This window comes from Lepidochelys kempii, chromosome 27, assembly GCF_965140285.1.
Source record: "Lepidochelys kempii isolate rLepKem1 chromosome 27, rLepKem1.hap1, whole genome shotgun sequence".
Classification (NCBI taxonomy): Eukaryota; Metazoa; Chordata; order Testudines; family Cheloniidae; genus Lepidochelys; species Lepidochelys kempii.
Genome location: NC_136406.1, coordinates 136,603 through 162,031, shown reverse-complemented (window position 1 = coordinate 162,031; position 25,429 = coordinate 136,603).

Here is a 25,429-nt window from a genome sequence, read left to right as displayed (position 1 = left end):
CCTGTTTACAGCTCTGTTTGCTAGGTCCTGTGCCGCTGCACCTGTCTGTGCTGCTACCTTTATAGGACCCCAAGTCAGTGAAGCCCCGCCCCCTAATCAGGACTCAGCTTCTCTCCCAGCACAAAGCCCCTACACATACGGATACTACCAATACAAAACCAAACACACACGAATACCTTCTCCTCCAACAGAACTCACACTCAAACTCCCCTGTTTACAGCTCTGTTTGCTAGCTCCTGTGCCGCTGCAGCTGTCTGTGCCGCTGCCTGACTGGCTGCTACCTTCATAGAACCCCTAGTCAGTGAAGCCCCGCCCCCTAATCAGGGCTCAGCTTCTCTCCCAGCACAATGCCCCTCCAAGGCCCTACACATACAGGTACTACCGATACAAAACCAAACACACACAAATACCTTCTCCTCCAACAGAACTCCCACTCAAACTCCCCTGTTTACAGCTCTGTTTGCTCGCTCCTGTGCCGCTGCAGCTGTCTGTGCCGCTGCCTGACTGGCTCCTCCCTTTCTAGGACCCCTAGTCAGTGAAGCCCCGCCCCCTAATCAGGGCTCAGCTTCTCTCGCAGCACAAAGCCCTTCCAAGCCTCTACACATACAGATACCACCAATACAAAACCAAACAGACACAAATACCTTCTCCTCCAACAGAACTCACACTCAAACTCCCCTGTTTACACCTCTGTTTGCTAGCTCCTGTGCCGCTGCAGCTGTCTGTGCCGCTGCCTGACTGGCTGCTACCTTCATAGGACCCCTAGTCAGTGGAGCCCCGCCCCCTAATCAGGACTCAGCTTCTCTCCCAGCACAAAGCCCCTACACATACGGATACTACCAATACAAAACCAAACACACACGAATACCTTCTCCTCCAACAGAACTCCCATACAAACTCCCCCGTTTACAGCTCTGTTTGCTAGCTCCTGTGCCGCTGCAGCTGTCTGTGCCGCTGCCTGACTGGCTGCTCCCTTTATAGGACCCCTAGTCAGTGAAGCCCCGCCCCCTAATCAGGCCTCAGCTTCTCTCCCAGCACAAAGCCCCTACACATACAGATACCACCAATACAAAACCAAATACACACACACACGTTCTCCTCCAACAGAACTCCCAAACAAACTCCCCCGTTTACAGCTCTGTTTGCTAGCTCCTGTGCCGCTGCAGCTGTCTGTGCCGCTCCGTTTATAGGTCCCCTAGTAAGTGAAGCCCCGCCCCCTAGTCAGGTCTCAGCTTCTCTCCCAGCACAAAGCGCCTGCAAGCCTCTACACATACAGATACTACCAATACAAAACCAAACACACACAAATACCTTCTCCTCCAACAGAACTCCCACACAAACTCCCCTGTTTACAGCTCTGTTTGCTAGCTCCTGTGCCGCTGTCTGACTAGCTGCTCCCTTTACAGGACCCCTAGTCAGGGAAGCCCCGCCCCCTAATCAGGGCTCAGCTTTTCTCTCAGCACAAAGCCCCTCCAAGCCTCTACAAATACAAAACCAAACACACACACAAATACCTTCTCCTCCAACAGAACTCCCACTCAAACTCCCCTGTTTCCAGCTCTGTTTGCTAGCTCCTATGCCACTGCAGCTGTCTGTGCCGCTACCTTTATAGGACCCCTAGTCAGTGAAGCCCCGCCCCCTAATCAGGGCTCAGCTTCTCTCCCAGCACAGAGAACCTACAAGCCTCTAAACATACAGATACTACCAATACAAAACCAAACACACACACAAATACCTTCTCCTCCAACAGAACTCCCACTCAAACTCCCCTGTTTACAGCTCTGTTTGCTAGCTCCTGTGCCGCTGCAGCTGTCTGTGCCGCTGCCTTTATAGGACCCCTACTCAGGGAAGCCCCGCCCCCTAATCAGGGCTCAGCTTCTCTCCCAGCACAAAGCCCCTACACATACAGATACTACCAATACAAAACCAACCACACACACAAATACCTTCTCCTCCAACAGAACTCCCACTCAAACTCCCCTGTTTACAGCTCTGTTTGCTAGCTCCTGTGCCACTGCCTGACTGGCTGCTACCTTCATAGGACCCCTAGTCAGTGAAACCCCGCCCACTAATCAGGGCTCAGCTTCTCTCCCAGCACGAAGCCCCTACACATACAGATACTACCAATACAAAACCAAACACACACAAACACATTCTCCTCCAACAGAACTCCCACTCAAACTCCCCTGTTCACAGCTCTGTTTGCTAGCTCCTGTGCCACTGCCTGACTGGCTGCTACCTTCATAGGACCCCTAGTCAGTGAAGCCCCGCCCCCTAATCAGGGCTCAGCTTCTCTCCCAGCACAAAGCCCCTCCAAGCCTCTACACATACATATACTACCAATACAAAACCAAACACACACACAAATACCTTCTCCTCCAACAGAACTCCCACTCAAACTGCCCTGTTTACAGATCTGTTTACTAGCTCCTGTATCGCTGCAGCTATCTGTGTCGCTGCCTGACGAGCTGCTGCCTTTATAGAACCCCAAGTCAGTGTAGCCCCGCCCCCTAAATAGGGCTCAGCTTCTCTCCCAGCACAAAGCCCCTGCACATACAGATACCACCAATACAAAACCAAACACACACAAATACCTTCTCCTCCAACAGAATTCCCACTCAAACTCCCCTGTTTACAGCTCTGTTTGCTAGGTCCTGTGCCGCTGCACCTGTCTGTGCTGCTACCTTTATAGGACCCCAAGTCAGTGAAGCCCCGCCCCCTAATCAGGACTCAGCTTCTCTCCCAGCACAAAGCCCCTACACATACGGATACTACCAATACAAAACCTAACACACACGAATACCTTCTCCTCCAACAGAACTCACACTCAAACTCCCCTGTTTACACCTCTGCTAGCTCCTGTGCTGCTGCCTGACTGGCTGCTCCCTTTATAGGACCCCTAGTCAGTGAAGCCCCGCCTTCTAATCAGGGCTCAGCTTCTCTCCCAGCACAAAGCCCCTCCAAGCCTCTACACATACAGATACTACCAATACAAAACCAAACACACACAAATACCTTCTCCTCCAACAGAACTCCCACTCAAACTCCCCTGTTTACAGCTCTGTTTGCTAGCTCCTGTGCCGCTGCAGCTGTCTGTGCCGCTGCCTGACTGGCTGCTCCCTTTATAGGACCCCTAGTCAGTGAAGCCCCGCCCCCTAATCAGGGCTCAGCTTCTCTCCCAGCACAAAGCCCCTCCAAGCCTCTGCACATACAGATACTACAAATACAAACCCAAACACACACAAATACCTTCTCCTCCAACAGAATTCCCACTCAAACTCCCCTGTTTACAGCTCTGTTTGCTAGGTCCTGTGCCGCTGCACCTGTCTGTGCTGCTACCTTTATAGCACCCCTAGTCAGTGAAGCCCCGCCCCCTAATCAGGACTCAGCTTCTCTCCCAGCACAAAGCCCCTACACATACGGATACGAGCAATACAAAACCAAACACACACAAATACCTTCTCCTCCAACAGAACTCCCAAACAAACTCCCCCGTTTACAGCTCTGTTTGCTAGCTCCTGTGCCGCTGCAGCTGTCTGTGCCGCTGCCTGACTGGCTGCTCCCTCTATAGGACCCCTAGTCAGTGAAGCCCCGCCCCCTAATCAGGCCTCAGCTTCTCTCCCAGCACAAAGCCCCTACACATACAGATACCACCAATACAAAACCAAATACACACACACACGTTCTCCTCCAACAGAACTCCCAAACAAACTCCCCCGTTTACAGCTCTGTTTGCTAGCTCCTGTGCCGCTGCAGCTGTCTGTGCCGCTGCCTGACTGCCTGCTACCTTTATAGGACCCCTAGTAAGTGAAGCCCCGCCCCCTAGTCAGGTCTCAGGTTCTTTCCCAGCACAAAGCCCCTACAAGCCTCTACACATACAGATACTGCCAATACAAAACCAAACACACACAAACACCTTCTCCTCCAACAGAACTCCCCCTCAAACTCCGCTGTTTACAGCTCTGTTTGGGAGCTCCTGTGCCGCTGCAGCTGTCTGTGCCGCTGCCTGACTGGCTGCTACCTTTATAGGACCCCTAGTCAGTGAAGCCCCGCCCCCTAGTCAGGTCTCAGCTTCTCTCCCAGCACAAAGCGCCTGCAAGCCTCTACACATACAGATACTACCAATACAAAACAAACACACACAAATACCTTCTCCTCCAACAGAACTCCCACACAAACTCCCCTGTTTACAGCTCTGTTTGCTAGCTCCTGTGCCGCTGTCTGACTAGGTGCTCCCTTTACAGGACCCCTAGTCAGGGAAGCCCCGCCCCCTAATCAGGGCTCAGCTTTTCTCTCAGCACAAAGCCCCTCCAAGCCTCTACAAATACAAAACCAAACACACACACAAATACCTTCTCCTCCAACAGAACTCCCACTCAAACTCCCCTGTTTCCAGCTCTGTTTGCTAGCTCCTATGCCACTGCAGCTGTCTGTGCCGCTACCTTTATAGGACCCCTAGTCAGTGAAGCCCCGCCCCCTAATCAGGGCTCAGCTTCTCTCCCAGCACAGAGAACCTACAAGCCTCTAAACATACAGATACTACCAATACAAAACCAAACACACACAAATACCTTCTCCTCCAACAGAACTCCCACTCAAACTCCCCTGTTCACAGATCTGTTTGCTAGCTCCTGTGCCGCTGCAGCTGTCTGTGCCGCTGCCTTTATAGGACCCCTACTCAGGGAAGCCCCGCCCCCTAATCAGGGCTCAGCTTCTCTCCCAGCACAAAGCCCCTACACATACAGATACTACCCATACAAAACCAACCACACACACAAATACCTTCTCCTCCAACAGAACTCCCACTCAAACTCCCCTGTTTACAGCTCTGTTTGCTAGCTCCTGTGCCACTGCCTGACTGGCTGCTACCTTCATAGGACCCCTAGTCAGTGAAACCCCGCCCACTAATCAGGGCTCAGCTTCTCTCCCAGCACGAAGCCCCTACACATACAGATACTACCAATACAAAACCAAACACACACAAACACATTCTCCTCCAACAGAACTCCCACTCAAACTCCCCTGTTTACAGCTCTGTTTGCTAGGTCCTGTGCCGCTGCACCTGTCTTTGCTGCTACCTTCATAGGACCCCTAGTCAGTGAAGCCCCGCCCCCTAATCAGGACTCAGCTTCTCTCCCAGCACAAAGCCCCTACACATACGGATACTACCAATACAAAACCAAACACACACCAATACCTTCTCCTCCAACAGAACTCACACTCATACTCCCCTGTTTACACCTCTGCTAGCTCCTGTGCCGCTGCCTGACTGGCTGCTCCCTTTATAGGACCCCTAGTCAGTGAAGCCCCGCCTTCTAATCAGGGCTCAGCTTCTCTCCCAGCACAAAGCCCCTCCAAGCCTCTACACATACAGATACTACCAATACAAAACCAAACACACACAAATACCTTCTCCTCCAACAGAACTCCCACTCAAACTCCCCTGTTTACAGCTCTGTTTGCTAGCTCCTGTGCCGCTGCAGCTGTCTGTGCCGCTGCCTGACTAGCTGCTCCCTTTATAGGACCCCAAGTCAGTGAAGCCCCGCCACCTACTCAGGGCTCAGATTCTCTCCCAGCACAAAGCCCCTACACATACAGATACTACCAGTACAAAACCAAACACAAACACAAATACCTTCTCCTCCAACAGAACTCCCACTCAAACTCCCCTGTTTACACCTCTGTTTGCTAGCTCCTGTGCCGCTGCCTGAGTGGCTGCTACCTTTATAGGACCCCTAGTCAGGGAAGCCCCGCCCCCTAATCAGGGCTCAGCTTCTCTCCCAGCACAAAGCCCCTCCAAGCCTCTACACATACAGATACTACCAATACAAAACCAAACACACACAAATACCTTCTCCTCCAACAGAACTCCCACTCAAACTCCCCTGTTTACAGCTCTGTTTGCTAGCTCCTGTGCCGCTGCAGCTGTCTCTGCCGCTGCCTGACTGTCTGCTACCTTTATATGACCCCTAGTCAGTGAAGCCCCGCCCCCTAATCAGGGCTCAGCTTCTCTCCCAGCACAAAGCCCCTCTAAGCCTCTACACATACAGATACCACCACTCAAACTCCCCTGTTTACAGCTCTGTTTGCGACCTCCTGTATCGCTGCAGCTATCTGTGCCGCTGCCTGACGAGCTGCTGCCTTTATAGAACCCCAAGTCAGTGTAGCCCCGCCCCCTAAATAGGGCTCAGCTTCTCTCCCAGCACAAAGCCCCTGCACATACAGATACCACCAATACAAAACCAAACACACACGAATACCTTCTCCTCCAACAGAATTCCCACTCAAACTCCCCTGTTTACAGCTCTGTTTGCTAGGTCCTGTGCCGCTGCACCTGTCTGTGCTGCTACCTTTATAGGACCCCTAGTCAGTGAAGCCCCGCCCCCTAATCAGGACTCAGCTTCTCTCCCAGCACAAAGCCCCTACACATACGGATACTACCAATACAAAACCAAACACACACGAGTACCTTCTCCTCCAACAGAACTCACACTCAAACTCCCCTGTTTACACCTCTGCTAGCTCCTGTGCCGCTGCCTGACTGGCTGCTCCCTTTATAGGACCCCTAGTCAGTGAAGCCCCGCCTTCTAATCAGGGCTCAGCTTCTCTCCCAGCACAAAGCCCCTCCAAGCCTCTACACATACAGATGCTACCAATACAAAACCAAACACACACAAATACCTTCTCCTCCAACAGAACTCCCACTCAAACTCCCCTGTTTACAGCTCTGTTTGCTAGCTCCTGTGCCGCTGCAGCTGTCTCTGCCGCTGCCTGACTGTCTGCTACCTTTATATGACCCCTAGTCAGTGAAGCCCCGCCCCCTAATCAGGGCTCAGCTTCTTTCCCAGCACAAAGCCCCTCCAAGCCTCTGCACATACAGATACTACCAATACAAAACCAAACACACACAAATACCTTCTCCTCCAACAGAACTCCCACTCAAACTCCCCTGTTTACACCTCTGTTTGCTAGCTCCTGTGCCGCTGCCTGACTGGCTGCTCCCTTTATAGGACCCCTAGTCAGTGAAGCCCCGCCCCCTAATCAGGGCTCAGCTTCTCTCCCAGCACAAAGCCCCTCCAAGCCTCTACACATACAGATACCACCAATACAAAACCAAACACACACAAATACCTTCTCCTCCAACAGAACTCCCAGTCAAACTCCCCTGTTTACAGCTCTGTTTGCTAGCTCCTGTGCCGCTGCAGCTGTCTGTGCTGCTGCCTGACTGGCTGCTACCTTTATAGGACCCCTAGTCAGTGAAGCCCCGCCCCCCAATCAGGGCTCAGCTTCTCTCCCAGCACAAAGACCCTCCAAGCCTCTACACATACAGATACCACCAATACAAAACCAAACACACACAAATACCTTCTCCTCCAACAGAACTCCCAGTCAAACTCCCCTGTTTACAGCTCTGTTTGCTAGCTCCTGTGCCGCTGCAGCTGTCTGTGCCGCTGCCTGACTGGCTGCTACCTTTATAGGACCCCTAGTCAGGGAAGCCCCGCCCCCTAATCAGGGCTCAGCTTCTCTTCCAGCACAAAGCCCCTACACATACAGATACCACCAACACAAAACCAAATACACACAAATACCTGCTCCTCCAACAGAACTCCCACTCAAACTCCCCTGTTTACAGCTGTTTGCTGGCTCCTGTGCCGCTGCAGCTGTCTGTGCCGCTGCCTTTATAGGACCCCTACTCAGGGAAGCCCCGCCCCCTAATCAGGGCTCAGCTTCTCTCCCAGCACAAAGCCCCTACACATACAGATACCACCAATACAAAACCCAATACACACACATACGTTCTCCTCCAACAGAACTCCCACTCAAACTCCCCCGTTTACAGCTCTGTTTGCTAGCTCCTGTGCCGCTGCAGCTGTCTGTGCCGCTGCCTGACTGGCTGCTCCCTTTATAGGACCCCTAGTCAGTGAAGCCCCGCCCCCTAATCAGGGCTCAGCTTCTCTCCCAGCACAAAGGCCCTACACATTCAGATACAACCAATACAAAAACCAAATACACACACACACGTTCTCCTCCAACAGAACTCCCACTCAAACTCCCCTGTTTACAGCACTCTTTGCTAGTTCCTGTTCCGCTGCAGCTGTCTGTGTCGCTGCCTGACTGGCTGCTCCCTTTATAGGACCCCTAGTCAGTGAAGCCCCGCCCCCTAATCAGGGCTCAACTTCTCTCCCAGCACAAAGCCCCTACACATACAGATACTACCAATACAAAACCAAACACAAATACCTTCTCCTCCAACAGAACTCCCACTCAAACTCCCATGTTTACAGCTCTGTTTGCTCGCTCCTGTTCTGCTGCAGCTGTCTGTGCCGCTGCCTGACTGGCTGCTACCTTTATAAGACACCTAGTCAGTGAAGCCCCGCCCCCTAATCAGGGCTCAGCTTCTCTCCCAGCACAAAGCCTCTACACATACAGATACCACCAATACAAAACCAAACACACACAAATGCCTTCTCCTCCAACAGAACTCCCACTCAAACTCCCCCGTTCACAGCTCTGTTTGCTAGCTCCTGTGCCGCTGCAGCTGTCTATGCCGCTGCCTGACTGGCTGATCTCTTTATAGGACCCCTAGTCAGTGAAGCCCCGCCCCCTAATCAGGGCTCAGCTTCTCTCCCAGCACAAAGCCCCTCCAAGCCTCTACAAATACAAAACCAAACACACACACAAATACCTTCTCCTCCAACAGGACTCCCACTCAAACTCCCCTGTTTACAGCTCTCTTTGCTAGCTCCTGTGCCACTGCCTGACTGGCTGCTACCTTTGGAGGACCCCTAGTCAGTGAAGCCCCGCCCCCTAATCAGGGCTCAGCTTCTCTCCCAGCACAATGCCCCTACACATACAGATACTACCGATACAAAACCAAACACACACACAAATACCTTCTCCTCCAACAGAAGTCCCACTCAAACTCCCCTGTTTACAGCTCTGTTTGCTCGCTCCTGTGCCGCTGCAGCTGTCTGTGCCGCTGCCTGACTGGCTCCTCCCTTTACAAGACCCCTAGTCAGTGAAGCCCCGTCCCCTAATCAGACTCAGCTTCTCTCCCAGCACAAAGCCCCTCCAAGCCTCTACACATACACATACTACCAATAGAAAACCAAACACACACAAATACCTTCTCCTCCAACAGAACTCCCACTCAAACTCCCCTGTTTACAGCTCTGTTTGCTTGCTCCCATGCCGCTGCAGCTGTCCTTGCTGCTGCCTGACTGGCTGCTACCTTTATAGGACCCCTAGTCAGTGAAGCCCCGCCCCTAATCAGGGCTCAGCTTCTCTCCCAGCACAAAGCCCCTCCAAGCCTCTACACATACAGATACTACCAATACAAAAACACACACAAACACCTTCTCCTCCAACAGAACTCCCACTCGAACTCCCCTGTTTACAGCTGTGTTTGCTAGCTCCTCTGCCGCTGCAGCTGTGTGTGCCGCTACCTATATAGGACGCCTAGTCAGTGAAGCCCCGCCCCCTAATCAGGGCTCAGCTTCTCTCCCAGCACAAAGCCCCTACACATACAGATACCACCAATAAAAAACCCAATACACACACAAATATCTTCTCCTCCAACAGAACTCCCACTCCAACTCCCCTGTTTACAGCTCTGTTTGCTAGCTCCTGTGCCGCTGCAGCTGTCTGTGCTGCTGCCTGACTGGTTGCTCCCTTTATAGGACCCCTAGTCTGTGAAGCCCCGCCCCCTAATCAGGGCTCAGCTTCTCTCTCAGCAAAAAGCCCCTACACATACAGATACTACCAATACAAAACCAAACACACACAAATATCTTCTCCTCCAACAGAACTCCCACTCCAACTCCCCTGTTTACAGCTCTGTTTGCTAGCTCCTGTGCCGCTGCAGCTGTCTGTGCCGCTGCCTGACTGGCTGCTACCTTCATAGGACCCCTAGTCAGTGAAGCCCCGCCCCCTAATCAGGGCTCAGCTTCTCTCCCAGCACAAAGCCCCTACACATACAGAAACCACCAATACAAAACCAAACACACACAAATACCTTCTCCTCCAACAGAACTCCCACTCAAACTCCCCTGTTTACAGCTCTGTTTGCTAGCTCCCGTGCCGCTGCAGCTGTCCTTGCTGCTTCCTGACTGGCTGCGACCTTTATAGGACCCCTAGTCAGTGAAGCCCCGCCCCTAATCAGGGCTCAGCTTCTCTCCCAGCAAAAAGCCCCTCCAAGCCTCTACACAAACAGAAACTACCAATACAAAAACACACACACACAATACCTTCTCCTCCAACAGAACTCCCACTCAAAATCCCCTGTTTACAGCTCTGTTTGCTAGCTCCTGTGCCGTTGCCTGACTGGCTGCTACCTTTATAGGACCCCGAGTCAGTGAAGCCCCGCCCCCTAATCAGGGCTCAGCTTCTCTCCCAGCACAAAGCCCCTACACATACAGATACTACCAATACAAAACCAAACACACACAAATACCTTCTCCTCCAACAGAACTCCCACTCAAACTCCCCTGTTTACAGCTCTGTTTGCTAGCTCCTGTGCCGCTGCAGCTGTCTGTGCCGCTCCGTTTATAGGTCCCCTAGTAAGTGAAGCCCCGCCCCCTAATCAGGGCTCAGCTTCTCTCCCAGCACAAAGCCCCTACACATACAGATACTACGAATACAAAACCAAACACACACAAATACCTTCTCCTCCAACAGAACTCCCACTCAAACTCCCCTGTTTACAGCTCTGTTTGCTAGCTCCTGTGCCGCTGTCTGACTGGCTGCTCCCTTTGCAGGACCCCTAGTCAGGGAAGCCCCGCCCCCTAATCAGGGCTCAGCTTCTCTCCCAGCACAAAGCCCCTCCAAGCCTCTACACATACAGATACTACCAATACAAAACCAAACACACACAAATACCTTCTCCTCCAACAGAACTCCCACTCAAACTCCCCTGTTTACAGCTCTGTTTGCTAGCTCCTGTGCCGCTGCAGCTGTCTGTGCCGCTCCGTTTATAGGTACCCTAGTAAGTGAAGCCCCGCCCCCTAGTCAGGTCTCAGCTTCTCTCCCAGCACAAAGCCCCTGCAAGCCTCTACACATACAGATACTGCCAATACAAAACCAAACACACACAAATGCCTTCTCCTCCAACAGAACTCCCACACAAACTCCCCTGTTTACAGCTCTGTTTGCTAGCTCCTGTGCCGCTGTCTGACTAGCTGCTCCCTTTACAGGACCCCTAGTCAGGGAAGCCCCGCCCCCTAATCAGGGCTCAGCTTTTCTCCCAGCACAAAGCCCCTCCAAGCCTCTACAAATACAAAACCAAACACACACACAAATACCTTCTCCTCCAACAGAACTCCCACTCAAACTCCCCTGTTTCCAGCTCTGTTTGCTAGCTCCTATGCCACTGCAGCTGTCTGTGCCGCTACCTTTATAGGACCCCTAGTCAGTGAAGCCCCGCCCCCTAATCAGGGCTCAGCTTCTCTCCCAGCACAGAGAACCTACAAGCCTCTAAACATACAGATACTACCAATACAAAACCAAACACACACACAAATACCTTCTCCTCCAACAGAACTCCCACTCAAACTCCCCTGTTCACAGCTCTGTTTGCTAGCTCCTGTGCCGCTGCAGCTGTCTGTGCCGCTGCCTTTATAGGACCCCTACTCAGGGAAGCCCCGCCCCCTAATCAGGGCTCAGCTTCTCTCCCAGCACAAAGCCCCTACACATACAGATACTACCAATACAAAACCAAACACACACAAACACATTCTCCTCCAACAGAACTCCCACTCAAACTCCCCTGTTCACAGCTCTGTTTGCTAGCTCCTGTGCCACTGCCTGACTGGCTGCTACCTTCATAGGACCCCTAGTCAGTGAAGCCCCGCCCACTAATCAGGGCTCAGCTTCTCTCCAACACAAAGCACCTCCAAGCCTCTACACATACATTTACTACCAATACAAAACCAAACACACACACAAATACCTTCTCCTCCAACAGAACTCCCACTAAAAACTCCCCTGTTTACAGATCTGTTTACTAGCTCCTGTATCGCTGCAGCTATCTGTGTCGCTGCCTGACGAGCTGCTGCCTTTATAGAACCCCAAGTCAGTGTAGCCCCGCCCCCTAAATAGGGCTCAGCTTCTCTCCCAGCACAAAGCCCCTGCACATACAGATACCACCAATACAAAACCAAACACACACAAATACCTTCTCCTCCAACAGAATTCCCACTCAAACTCCCCTGTTTACAGCTCTGTTTGCTAGGTCCTGTGCCGCTGCACCTGTCTGTGCTGCTACCTTTATAGGACCCCAAGTCAGTGAAGCCCCGCCCCCTAATCAGGACTCAGCTTCTCTCCCAGCACAAAGCCCCTACACATACGGATACTACCAATACAAAACCAAACACACACGAATACCTTCTCCTCCAACAGAACTCACACTCAAACTCCCCTGTTTACAGCTCTGTTTGCTAGCTCCTGTGCCGCTGCAGCTGTCTGTGCCGCTGCCTGACTGGCTGCTACCTTCATAGGACCCCTAGTCAGTGAATCCCCGCCCCCTAATCAGGGCTCAGCTTCTCTCCCAGCACAATGCCCCTCCAAGGCCCTACACATACAGATACTACCGATACAAAACCAAACACACACAAATACCTTCTCCTCCAACAGAACTCCCACTCAAACTCCCCTGTTTACAGCTCTGTTTGCTCGCTCCTGTGCCGCTGCAGCTGTCTGTGCCGCTGCCTGACTGGCTCCTCCCTTTCTAGGACCCCTAGTCAGTGAAGCCCCGCCCCCTAATCAGGGCTCAGCTTCTCTCGCAGCACAAAGCCCTTCCAAGCCTCTACACATACAGATACCACCAATACAAAACCAAACAGACACAAATACCTTCTCCTCCAACAGAACTCACACTCAAACTCCCCTGTTTACACCTCTGTTTGCTAGCTCCTGTGCCGCTGCAGCTGTCTGTGCCGCTGCCTGACTGGCTGCTACCTTCATAGGACCCCTAGTCAGTGGAGCCCCGCCCCCTAATCAGGACTCAGCTTCTCTCCCAGCACAAAGCCCCTACACATACGGATACTACCAATACAAAACCAAACACACACGAATACCTTCTCCTCCAACAGAACTCCCATACAAACTCCCCCGTTTACAGCTCTGTTTGCTAGCTCCTGTGCCGCTGCAGCTGTCTGTGCCGCTGCCTGACTGGCTGCTCCCTTTATAGGACCCCTAGTCAGTGAAGCCCCGCCCCCTAATCAGGCCTCAGCTTCTCTCCCAGCACAAAGCCCCTACACATACAGATACCACCAATACAAAACCAAATACACACACACACGTTCTCCTCCAACAGAACTCCCAAACAAACTCCCCCGTTTACAGCTCTGTTTGCTAGCTCCTGTGCCGCTGCAGCTGTCTGTGCCGCTGCCTGACTGCCTGCTACCTTTATAGGACCCCTAGTCAGTGAAGCCCCGCCCCCTAGTCAGGTCTCAGCTTCTCTCCCAGCACAAAGCCCCTGCAAGCCTCTACACATACAGATACTACCAATACAAAACCAAACACACACAAATACCTTCTCCTCCAATCGAACTCCCACTCAAACTCCCCTGTTCACAGCTCTGTTTGCTAGCTCCTGTGCCGCTGCAGCTGTCTGTGCCGCTCCGTTTATAGGTCCCCTAGTAAGTGAAGCCCCGCCCCCTAGTCAGGTCTCACCTTCTCTCCCAGCACAAAGCGCCTGCAAGCCTCTACACATACAGATACTACCAATACAAAACCAAACACACACAAATACCTTCTCCTCCAACAGAACTCCCACACAAACTCCCCTGTTTACAGCTCTGTTTGCTAGCTCCTGTGCCGCTGTCTGACTAGCTGCTCCCTTTACAGGACCCCTAGTCAGGGAAGCCCCGCCCCCTAATCAGGGCTCAGCTTTTCTCTCAGCACAAAGCCCCTCCAAGCCTCTACAAATACAAAACCAAACACACACACAAATACCTTCTCCTCCAACAGAACTCCCACTCAAACTCCCCTGTTTCCAGCTCTGTTTGCTAGCTCCTATGCCACTGCAGCTGTCTGTGCCGCTACCTTTATAGGACCCCTAGTCAGTGAAGCCCCGCCCCCTAATCAGGGCTCAGCTTCTCTCCCAGCACAGAGAACCTACAAGCCTCTAAACATACAGATACTACCAATACAAAACCAAACACACACACAAATACCTTCTCCTCCAACAGAACTCCCACTCAAACTCCCCTGTTCACAGCTCTGTTTGCTAGCTCCTGTGCCGCTGCAGCTGTCTGTGCCGCTGCCTTTATAGGACTCCTACTCAGGGAAGCCCCGCCCCCTAATCAGGGCTCAGCTTCTCTCCCAGCACAAAGCCCCTACACATACAGATACTACCAATACAAAACCAACCACACACACAAATACCTTCTCCTCCAACAGAACTCCCACTCAAACTCCCCTGTTTACAGCTCTGTTTGCTAGCTCCTGTGCCACTGCCTGACTGGCTGCTACCTTCATAGGACCCCTAGTCAGTGAAACCCCACCCACTAATCAGGGCTCAGCTTCTCTCCCAGCACGAAGCCCCTACACATACAGATACTACCAATACAAAACCAAACACACACAAACACATTCTCCTCCAACAGAACTCCCACTCAAACTCCCCTGTTCACAGCTCTGTTTGCTAGCTCCTGTGCCACTGCCTGACTGGCTGCTACCTTCATAGGACCCCTAGTCAGTGAAGCCCCGCCCCCTAATCAGGGCTCAGCTTCTCTCCCAGCACAAAGCCCCTCCAAGCCTCTACACATACATATACTACCAATACAAAACCAAACACACACACAAATACCTTCTCCTCCAACAGAACTCCCACTCAAACTCCCCTGTTTACAGCTCTGTTTGCTAGGTCCTGTGCCGCTGCACCTGTCTGTGCTGCTACCTTTATAGGACCCCAAGTCAGTGAAGCCCCGCCCCCTAATCAGGACTCAGCTTCTCTCCCAGCACAAAGCCCCTACACATACGGATACTACCAATACAAAACCTAACACACACGAATACCTTCTCCTCCAACAGAACTCACACTCAAACTCCCCTGTTTACACCTCTGCTAGCTCCTGTGCTGCTGCCTGACTGGCTGCTCCCTTTATAGGACCCCTAGTCAGTGAAGCCCCGCCTTCTAATCAGGGCTCAGCTTCTCTCCCAGCACAAAGCCCCTCCAAGCCTCTACACATACAGATACTACCAATACAAAACCAAACACACACAAATGCCTTCTCCTCCAACAGAACTCCCACTCAAACTCCCTTGTTTACAGCTCTGTTTGCTAGCTCCTGTGCCGCTGCAGCTGTCTGTGCCGCTGCCTGACTGGCTGCTCCCTTTATAGGACCCCTAGTCAGTGAAGCCCCGCCCCCTAATCAGGGCTCAGCTTCTCTCCCAGCACAAAGCCCCTCCAAGCCTCTGCACATACAGATACTACAAATACAAACCCAAACACACACAAATACCTTCTCCTCCAACAGAATTCCCACTCAAACTCCCCTGTTTACAGCTCTGTTTGCTAGGTCCTGTGCCGCTGCACCTGTCTGTGCTGCTACCTTTATAGCACCCCTAGTCAGTGAAGCCCCGCCTCCTAATCAGGACTCAGCTTCTCTCCCAGCACAAAGCCCCTACACATACGGATACGAGCAATACAAAACCAAACACACACAAATGCCTTCTCCTCCAACAGAACTCCCACTCAAACTCCCTTGTTTACAGCTCTGTTTGCTAGCTCCTGTGCCGCTGCAGCTGTCTGTGCCGCTGCCTGACTGGCTGCTCCCTCTATAGGACCCCTAGTCAGTGAAGCCCCGCCCCCTAATCAGGCCTCAGCTTCTCTCCCAGCACAAAGCCCCTACACATACAGATACCACCAATACAAAACCAAATACACACACACACGTTCTCCTCCAACAGAACTCCCAAACAAACTCCCCCGTTTACAGCTCTGTTTGCTAGCTCCTGTGCCGCTGCAGCTGTCTGTGCCGCTGCCTGACTGCCTGCTACCTTTATAGGACCCCTAGTAAGTGAAGCCCCGCCCCCTAGTCAGGTCTCAGGTTCTTTCCCAGCACAAAGCCCCTACAAGCCTCTACACATACAGATACTGCCAATACAAAACCAAACACACACAAACACCTTCTCCTCCAACAGAACTCCCCCTCAAACTCCGCTGTTTACAGCTCTGTTTGGGAGCTCCTGTGCCGCTGCAGCTGTCTGTGCCGCTGCCTGACTGGCTGCTACCTTTATAGGTCCCCTAGTAAGTGAAGCCCCGCCCCCTAGTCAGGTCTCAGCTTCTCTCCCAGCACAAAGCGCCTGCAAGCCTCTACACATACAGATACTACCAATACAAAACCAAACACACACAAATACCTTCTCCTCCAACAGAACTCCCACACAAACTCCCCTGTTTACAGCTCTGTTTGCTAGCTCCTGTGCCGCTGTCTGACTAGCTGCTCCCTTTACAGGACCCCTAGTCAGGGAAGCCCCGCCCCCTACTCAGGGCTCAGCTTTTCTCTCAGCACAAAGCCCCTCCAAGCCTCTACAAATACAAAACCAAACACACACACAAATACCTTCTCCTCCAACAGAACTCCCACTCAAACTCCCCTGTTTCCAGCTCTGTTTGCTAGCTCCTATGCCACTGCAGCTGTCTGTGCCGCTACCTTTATAGGACCCCTAGTCAGTGAAGCCCCGCCCCCTAATCAGGGCTCAGCTTCTCTCCCAGCACAGAGAACCTACAAGCCTCTAAACATACAGATACTACCAATACAAAACCAAACACACACAAATACCTTCTCCTCCAACAGAACTCCCACTCAAACTCCCCTGTTCACAGATCTGTTTGCTAGCTCCTGTGCCGCTGCAGCTGTCTGTGCCGCTGCCTTTATAGGACCCCTACTCAGGGAAGCCCCGCCCCCTAATCAGGGCTCAGCTTCTCTCCCAGCACAAAGCCCCTACACATACAGATACTACCCATACAAAACCAACCACACACACAAATACCTTCTCCTCCAACAGAACTCCCACTCAAACTCCCCTGTTTACAGCTCTGTTTGCTAGCTCCTGTGCCACTGCCTGACTGGCTGCTACCTTCATAGGACCCCTAGTCAGTGAAACCCCGCCCACTAATCAGGGCTCAGCTTCTCTCCCAGCACGAAGCCCCTACACATACAGATACTACCAATACAAAACCAAACACACACAAACACATTCTCCTCCAACAGAACTCCCACTCAAACTCCCCTGTTTACAGCTCTGTTTGCTAGGTCCTGTGCCGCTGCACCTGTCTTTGCTGCTACCTTCATAGGACCCCTAGTCAGTGAAGCCCCGCCCCCTAATCAGGACTCAGCTTCTCTCCCAGCACAAAGCCCCTACACATACGGATACTACCAATACAAAACCAAACACACACCAATACCTTCTCCTCCAACAGAACTCACACTCATACTCCCCTGTTTACACCTCTGCTAGCTCCTGTGCCGCTGCCTGACTGGCTGCTCCCTTTATAGGACCCCTAGTCAGTGAAGCCCCGCCTTCTAATCAGGGCTCAGCTTCTCTCCCAGCACAAAGCCCCTACACATACAGATACTACCAGTACAAAACCAAACACAAACACAAATACCTTCTCCTCCAACAGAACTCCCACTCAAACTCCCCTGTTTACACCTCTGTTTGCTAGCTCCTGTGCCGCTGCCTGACTGGCTGCTACCTTTATAGGACCCCTAGTCAGGGAAGCCCCGCCCCCTAATCAGGGCTCAGCTTCTCTCCCAGCACAAAGCCCCTCCAAGCCTCTACACATACAGATACTACCAATAAAAAACCAAACACACACAAATACCTTCTCCTCCAACAGAACTCCCACTCAAACTCCCCTGTTTACAGCTCTGTTTGCTAGCTCCTGTGCCGCTGCAGCTGTCTCTGCCGCTGCCTGACTGTCTGCTACCTTTATATGACCCCTAGTCAATGAAGCCCCGCCCCCTAATCAGGGCTCAGCTTCTCTCCCAGCACAAAGCCCCTCTAAGCCTCTACACATACAGATACCACCACTCAAACTCCCCTGTTTACAGCTCTGTTTGCGACCTCCTGTATCGCTGCAGCTGTCTGTGCCGCTGCCTGACGAGCTGCTGCCTTTATAGAACCCCAAGTCAGTGTAGCCCCGCCCCCTAAATAGGGCTCAGCTTCTCTCCCAGCACAAAGCCCCTGCACATACAGATACCACCAATACAAAACCAAACACACACGAATACCTTCTCCTCCAACAGAATTCCCACTCAAACTCCCCTGTTTACAGCTCTGTTTGCTAGGTCCTGTGCCGCTGCACCTGTCTGTGCTGCTACCTTTATAGGACCCCTAGTCAGTGAAGCCCCGCCCCCTAATCAGGACTCAGCTTCTCTCCCAGCACAAAGCCCCTACACATACGGATACTACCAATACAAAACCAAACACACACGAATACCTTCTCCTCCAACAGAACTCACACTCAAACTCCCCTGTTTACACCTCTGCTAGCTCCTGTGCCGCTGCCTGACTGGCTGCTCCCTTTATAGGACCCCTAGTCAGTGAAGCCCCGCCTTCTAATCAGGGCTCAGCTTCTCTCCCAGCACAAAGCCCCTCCAAGCCTCTACACATACAGATGCTACCAATACAAAACCAAACACACACAAATACCTTCTCCTCCAACAGAACTCCCACTCAAACTCCCCTGTTTACAGCTCTGTTTGCTAGCTCCTGTGCCGCTGCAGCTGTCTCTGCCACTGCCTGACTGTCTGCTACCTTTATATGACCCCTAGTCAGTGAAGCCCCGCCCCCTAATCAGGGCTCAGCTTCTTTCCCAGCACAAAGCCCCTCCAAGCCTCTGCACATACAGATACTACCAATACAAAACCAAACACACACAAATACCTTCTCCTCCAACAGAACTCCCACTCAAACTCCCCTGTTTACACCTCTGTTTGCTAGCTCCTGTGCCGCTGCCTGACTGGCTGCTCCCTTTATAGGACCCCTAGTCAGGGAAGCCCCGCCCCCTAATCAGGGCTCAGCTTCTCTCCCAGCACAAAGCCCCTCCAAGCCTCTACACATACAGATACTACCAATAAAAAACCAAACACACACAAATACCTTCTCCTCCAACAGAACTCCCACTCAAACTCCCCTGTTTACAGCTCTGTTTGCTAGCTCCTGTGCCGCTGCAGCTGTCTCTGCCGCTGCCTGACTGTCTGCTACCTTTATATGACCCCTAGTCAATGAAGCCCCGCCCCCTAATCAGGGCTCAGCTTCTCTCCCAGCACAAAGCCCCTCTAAGCCTCTACACATACAGATACCACCACTCAAACTCCCCTGTTTACAGCTCTGTTTGCGACCTCCTGTATCGCTGCAGCTATCTGTGCCGCTGCCTGACGAGCTGCTGCCTTTATAGAACCCCAAGTCAGTGTAGCCCCGCCCCCTAAATAGGGCTCAGCTTCTCTCCCAGCACAAAGCCCCTGCACATACAGATACCACCAATACAAAACCAAACACACACGAATACCTTCTCCTCCAACAGAATTCCCACTCAAACTCCCCTGTTTACAGCTCTGTTTGCTAGGTCCTGTGCCGCTGCACCTGTCTGTGCTGCTACCTTTATAGGACCCCTAGTCAGTGAAGCCCCGCCCCCTAATCAGGACTCAGCTTCTCTCCCAGCACAAAGCCCCTACACATACGGATACTACCAATACAAAACCAAACACACACGAATACCTTCTCCTCCAACAGAACTCACACTCAAACTCCCCTGTTTACACCTCTGCTAGCTCCTGTGCCGCTGCCTGACTGGCTGCTCCCTTTATAGGACCCCTAGTCAGTGAAGCCCCGCCTTCTAATCAGGGCTCAGCTTCTCTCCCAGCACAAAGCCCCTCCAAGCCTCTACACATACAGATGCTACCAATACAAAACCAAACACACACAAATACCTTCTCCTCCAACAGAACTCCCACTCAAACTCCCCTGTTTACAGCTCTGTTTGCTAGCTCCTGTGCCGCTGCAGCTGTCTCTGCCACTGCCTGACTGTCTGCTACCTTTATATGACCCCTAGTCAGTGAAGCCCCGCCCCCTAATCAGGGCTCAGCTTCTTTCCCAGCACAAAGCCCCTCCAAGCCTCTGCACATACAGATACTACCAATACAAAACCAAACACACACAAATACCTTCTCCTCCAACAGAACTCCCACTCAAACTCCCCTGTTTACACCTCTGTTTGCTAGCTCCTGTGCCGCTGCCTGACTGGCTGCTCCCTTTATAGGACCCCTAGTCAGTGAAGCCCCGCCCCCTAATCAGGGCTCAGCTTCTCTCCCAGCACAAAGCCCCTCCAAGCCTCTGCACATACAGATACTACCAATACAAAACCAAACACACACAAATACCTTCTCCTCCAACAGAATTCCCACTCAAACTCCCCTGTTTACAGCTCTGTTTGCTAGGTCCTGTGCCGCTGCACCTGTCTGTGCTGCTACCTTTATAGGACCCCTAGTCAGTGAAGCCCCGCCCCCTAATCAGGACTCAGCTTCTCTCCCAGCACAAAGCCCCTACACATACGGATACTACCAATACAAAACCAAACACACACAAATACCTTCTCCTCTAACAGAACTCCCACTCAAACTCCCCTGTTTACAGCTCTGTTTGCTAGCTCCTGTGCCGCTGCCTGACTGGCTGCTCCCTTTATAGGACCCCTAGTCAGTGAAGCCCCGCCCCCTAATCAGGGCTCAGCTTCTCTCCCAGCACAAAGCCCCTCCAAGCCTCTGCACATACAGATACTACCAATACAAAACCAAACACACACAAATACCTTCTCCTCCAACAGAACTCCCACTCAAACTCCCCTGTTTACACCTCTGTTTGCTAGCTCCTGTGCCGCTGCCTGACTGGCTGCTACCTTTATAGGACCCCTAGTCAGGGAAGCCCCGCCCCCTAATCAGGGCTCAGCTTCTCTCCCAGCACAAAGCCCCTCCAAGCCTCTACACATACGTATACTACCAATACAAAACCAAACACACACACAAATACCTTCTCCTCCAACAGAACTCCAACTCAAACTCCCCTGTTTACAGCTCTGTTTGCTAGCTCCTGTATCGCTGCAGCTGTCTGTGCCGCTGCCTGACTAGCTGCTGCATTTATAGAACCCCAAGTTAATGTAGCCCCGCCCCCTAATCAGGGCTCAGCTTCTCTCCCAGCACAGAGAACCTACAAGCCTCTAAACATACAGTTACTACCAATACAAAACCAAACACACACACAAATACCTTCTCCTCCAACAGAACTCCCACTCAAACTCCCCTGTTCACAGCTCTGTTTGCTAGCTCCTGTGCCGCTGCAGCTGTCTGTGCCGCTGCCTTTATAGGACCCCTACTCAGGGAAGCCCCGCCCCCTAATCAGGGCTCAGCTTCTCTCCCAGCACAAAGCCCCTACACATACAGATACTACCAATACAAAACCAACCACACACACAAATACCTTCTCCTCCAACAGAACTCCCAGTCAAACTCCCCTGTTTACAGCTCTGTTTGCTAGCTCCTGTGCCACTGCCTGACTGGCTGCTACCTTCATAGGACCCCTAGTCAGTGAAGCCCCGCCCCCTAATCAGGGCTCAGCTTCTCTCCCAGCACGAAGCCCCTACACATACAGATACTACCAATACAAAACCAAACACACACAAACACATTCTCCTCCAACAGAACTCCCACTCAAACTCCCCTGTTCACAGCTCTGTTTGCTAGCTCCTGTGCCACTGCCTGACTGGCTGCTACCTTCATAGGACCCCTAGTCAGTGAAGCTCCGCCAGCTAATCAGGGCTCAGCTTCTCTCCCAGCACGAAGCCCCTACACATACAGATACTACCAATACAAAACCAAACACACACAAATACCTTCTCCTCCAACGGAATTCCCACTCAAACTCCCCTGTTTACAGCTCTGTTTGGTAGGTCCTGTGCCGCTGCACCTGTCTTTGCTGCTACCTTTATAGGACCCCAAGTCAGTGAAGCCCCGCCCCCTAATCAGGACTCAGCTTCTCTCCCAGCACAAAGCCCCTACACATACGGATACTACCAATACAAAACCAAACACACACGAATACCTTCTCCTCCAACAGAACTCACACTCATACTCCCCTGTTTACACCTCTGCTAGCTCCTGTGCCGCTGCCTGACTGGCTGCTCCCTTTATAGGACCCCTAGTCAGTGAAGCCCCGCCTTCTAATCAGGGCTCAGCTTCTCTCCCAGCACAAAGCCCCTCCAAGCCTCTACACATACAGATACTACCAATACAAAACCAAACACACACAAATACCTTCTCCTCCAACAGAACTCCCACTCAAACTCCCCTGTTTACAGCTCTGTTTGCTAGCTCCTGTGCCGCTGCAGCTGTCTGTGCCGCTGCCTGACTAGCTGCTCCCTTTATAGGACCCCTAGTCAGTGAAGCCCCGCCACCTACTCAGGGCTCAGATTCTCTCCCAGCACAAAGCCCCTACACATACAGATAATACCAGTACAAAACCAAACACAAACACAAATACCTTCTCCTCCAACAGAACTCCCACTCAAACTCCCCTGTTTACACCTCTGTTTACTAACTCCTGTGCCGCTGCCTGACTGGCTGCTACCTTTATAGGACCCCTAGTCAGTGAAGCCCCGCCCCCTAATCAGGGCTCAGCTTCTCTCCCAGCACAAAGCCCCTCCAAGCCTCTGCACATACAGATACTACCAATACAAAACCAAACACACACAAATACCTTCTCCTCCAACAGAATTCCCACTCAAACTCCCCTGTTTACAGCTCTGTTTGCTAGGTCCTGTGCCGCTGCACCTGTCTGTGCTGCTACCTTTATAGGACCCCTAGTCAGTGAAGCCCCGCCCCCTAATCAGGACTCAGCTTCTCTCCCAGCACAAAGCCCCTACACATACGGATACTACCAATACAAAACCAAACACACACGAATACCTTCTCCTCCAACAGAACTCACACTCAAACTCCCCTGTTTACACCTCTGCTAGCTCCTGTGCCGCTGCCTGACTGGCTGCTCCCTTTATAGGACCCCTAGTCAGTGAAGCCCCGCCCCCTAATCAGGGCTCAGCTTCTCTCCCAGCACAAAGCCCCTCTAAGCCTCTACACATACAGATACCACCACTCAAACTCCCCTGTTTACACCTCTGTTTGCGACCTCCTGTATCGCTGCAGCTATCTGTGCCGCTGCCTGACGAGCTGCTGCCTTTATAGAACCCCAAGTCAGTGTAGCCACGCCCCCTAAATAGGGCTCAGCTTCTCTCCCAGCACAAAGCCCCTGCACATACAGATACCACCAATACAAAACCAAACACACAGAAATACCTTCTCCTCCAACAGAATTCCCACTCAAACTCCCCTGTTTACAGCTCTGTTTGCTAGGTCCTGTGCCGCTGCACCTGTCTGTGCTGCTACCTTTATAGGACCCCTAGTCAGTGAAGCCCCGCCCCCTAATCAGGACTCAGCTTCTCTCCCAGCACAAAGCCCCTACACATACGGATACTACCAATACAAAACCAAACACACACGAATACCTTCTCCTCCAACAGAACTCACACTCAAACTCCCCTGTTTACACCTCTGCTAGCTCCTGTGCCGCTGCCTGACTGGCTGCTCCCTTTATAGGACCCCTAGTCAGTGAAGCCCCGCCTTCTAATCAGGGCTCAGCTTCTCTCCCAGCACAAAGCCCCTCCAAGCCTCTACACATACAGATGCTACCAATACAAAACCAAACACAAACAAATACCTTCTCCTCCAACAGAACTCCCACTCAAACTCCCCTGTTTACAGCTCTGTTTGCTAGCTCCTGTGCCGCTGCAGCTGTCTCTGCCGCTGCCTGACTGTCTGCTACCTTTATATGACCCCTAGTCAGTGAAGCCCCGCCCCCTAATCAGGGCTCAGCTTCTCTCCCAGCACAAAGCCCCTCCAGGCCTCTGCACATACAGATACTACCAATACAAAACCAAACACACACAAATACCTTCTCCTCCAACAGAACTCCCACTCAAACTCCCCTGTTTACACCTCTGTTTGCTAGCTCCTGTGCCGCTGCCTGACTGGCTGCTCCCTTTATAGGACCCCTAGTCAGTGAAGCCCCGCCCCCTAATCAGGGCTCAGCTTCTCTCCCAGCACAAAGCCCCTCCAAGCCTCTGCACATACAGATACTACCAATACAAAACCAAACACACACAAATACCTTCTCCTCCAACAGAATTCCCACTCAAACTCCCCTGTTTACAGCTCTGTTTGCTAGGTCCTGTGCCGCTGCACCTGTCTGTGCTGCTACCTTTATAGGACCCCTAGTCAGTGAAGCCCCGCCCCCTAATCAGGACTCAGCTTCTCTCCCAGCACAAAGCCCCTACACATACGGATACTACCAATACAAAACCAAACACACACAAATACCTTCTCCTCCAACAGAACTCACACTCAAACTCCCCTGTTTACACCTCTGCTAGCTCCTGTGCCGCTGCCTGACTGGCTGCTCCCTTTATAGGACCCCTAGTCAGTGAAGCCCCGCCTTCTAATCAGGGCTCAGCTTCTCTCCCAGCACAAAGCCCCTCCAAGCCTCTACACATACAGATGCTACCAATACAAAACCAAACACACACAAATACCTTCTCCTCCAACAGAACTCCCACTCAAACTCCCCTGTTTACAGCTCTGTTTGCTAGCTCCTGTGCCGCTGCAGCTGTCTCTGCCGCTGCCTGACTGTCTGCTACCTTTATATGACCCCTAGTCAGTGAAGCCCCGCCCCCTAATCAGGGCTCAGCTTCTCTCCCAGCACAAAGCCCCTCCAAGCCTCTGCACATACAGATACTACCAATACAAAACCAAACACACACAAATACCTTCTCCTCCAACAGAATTCCCACTCAAACTCCCCTGTTTACAGCTCTGTTTGCTAGGTCCTGTGCCGCTGCACCTGTCTGTGCTGCTACCTTTATAGGACCCCTAGTCAGTGAAGCCCCGCCCCCTAATCAGGACTCAGCTTCTCTCCCAGCACGAAGCCCCTACACATACAGATACTACCAATACAAAACCAAACACACACAAACACATTCTCCTCCAACAGAACTCCCACTCGAACTCCCCTGTTCACAGCTCTGTTTGCTAGCTCCTGTGCCACTGCCTGACTGGCTGCTACCTTCATAGGACCCCTAGTCAGTGAAGCTCCGCCAGCTAATCAGGGCTCAGCTTCTCTCCCAGCACGAAGCCCCTACACATACAGATACTACCAATACAAAACCAAACACACACAAATACCTTCTCCTCCAACGGAATTCCCACTCAAACTCCCCTGTTTACAGCTCTGTTTGCTAGCTCCTGTGCCGCTGCAGCTGTCTGTGCCGCTGCCTGACTAGCTGCTCCCTTTATAGGAACCCTAGTCAGTGAAGCCC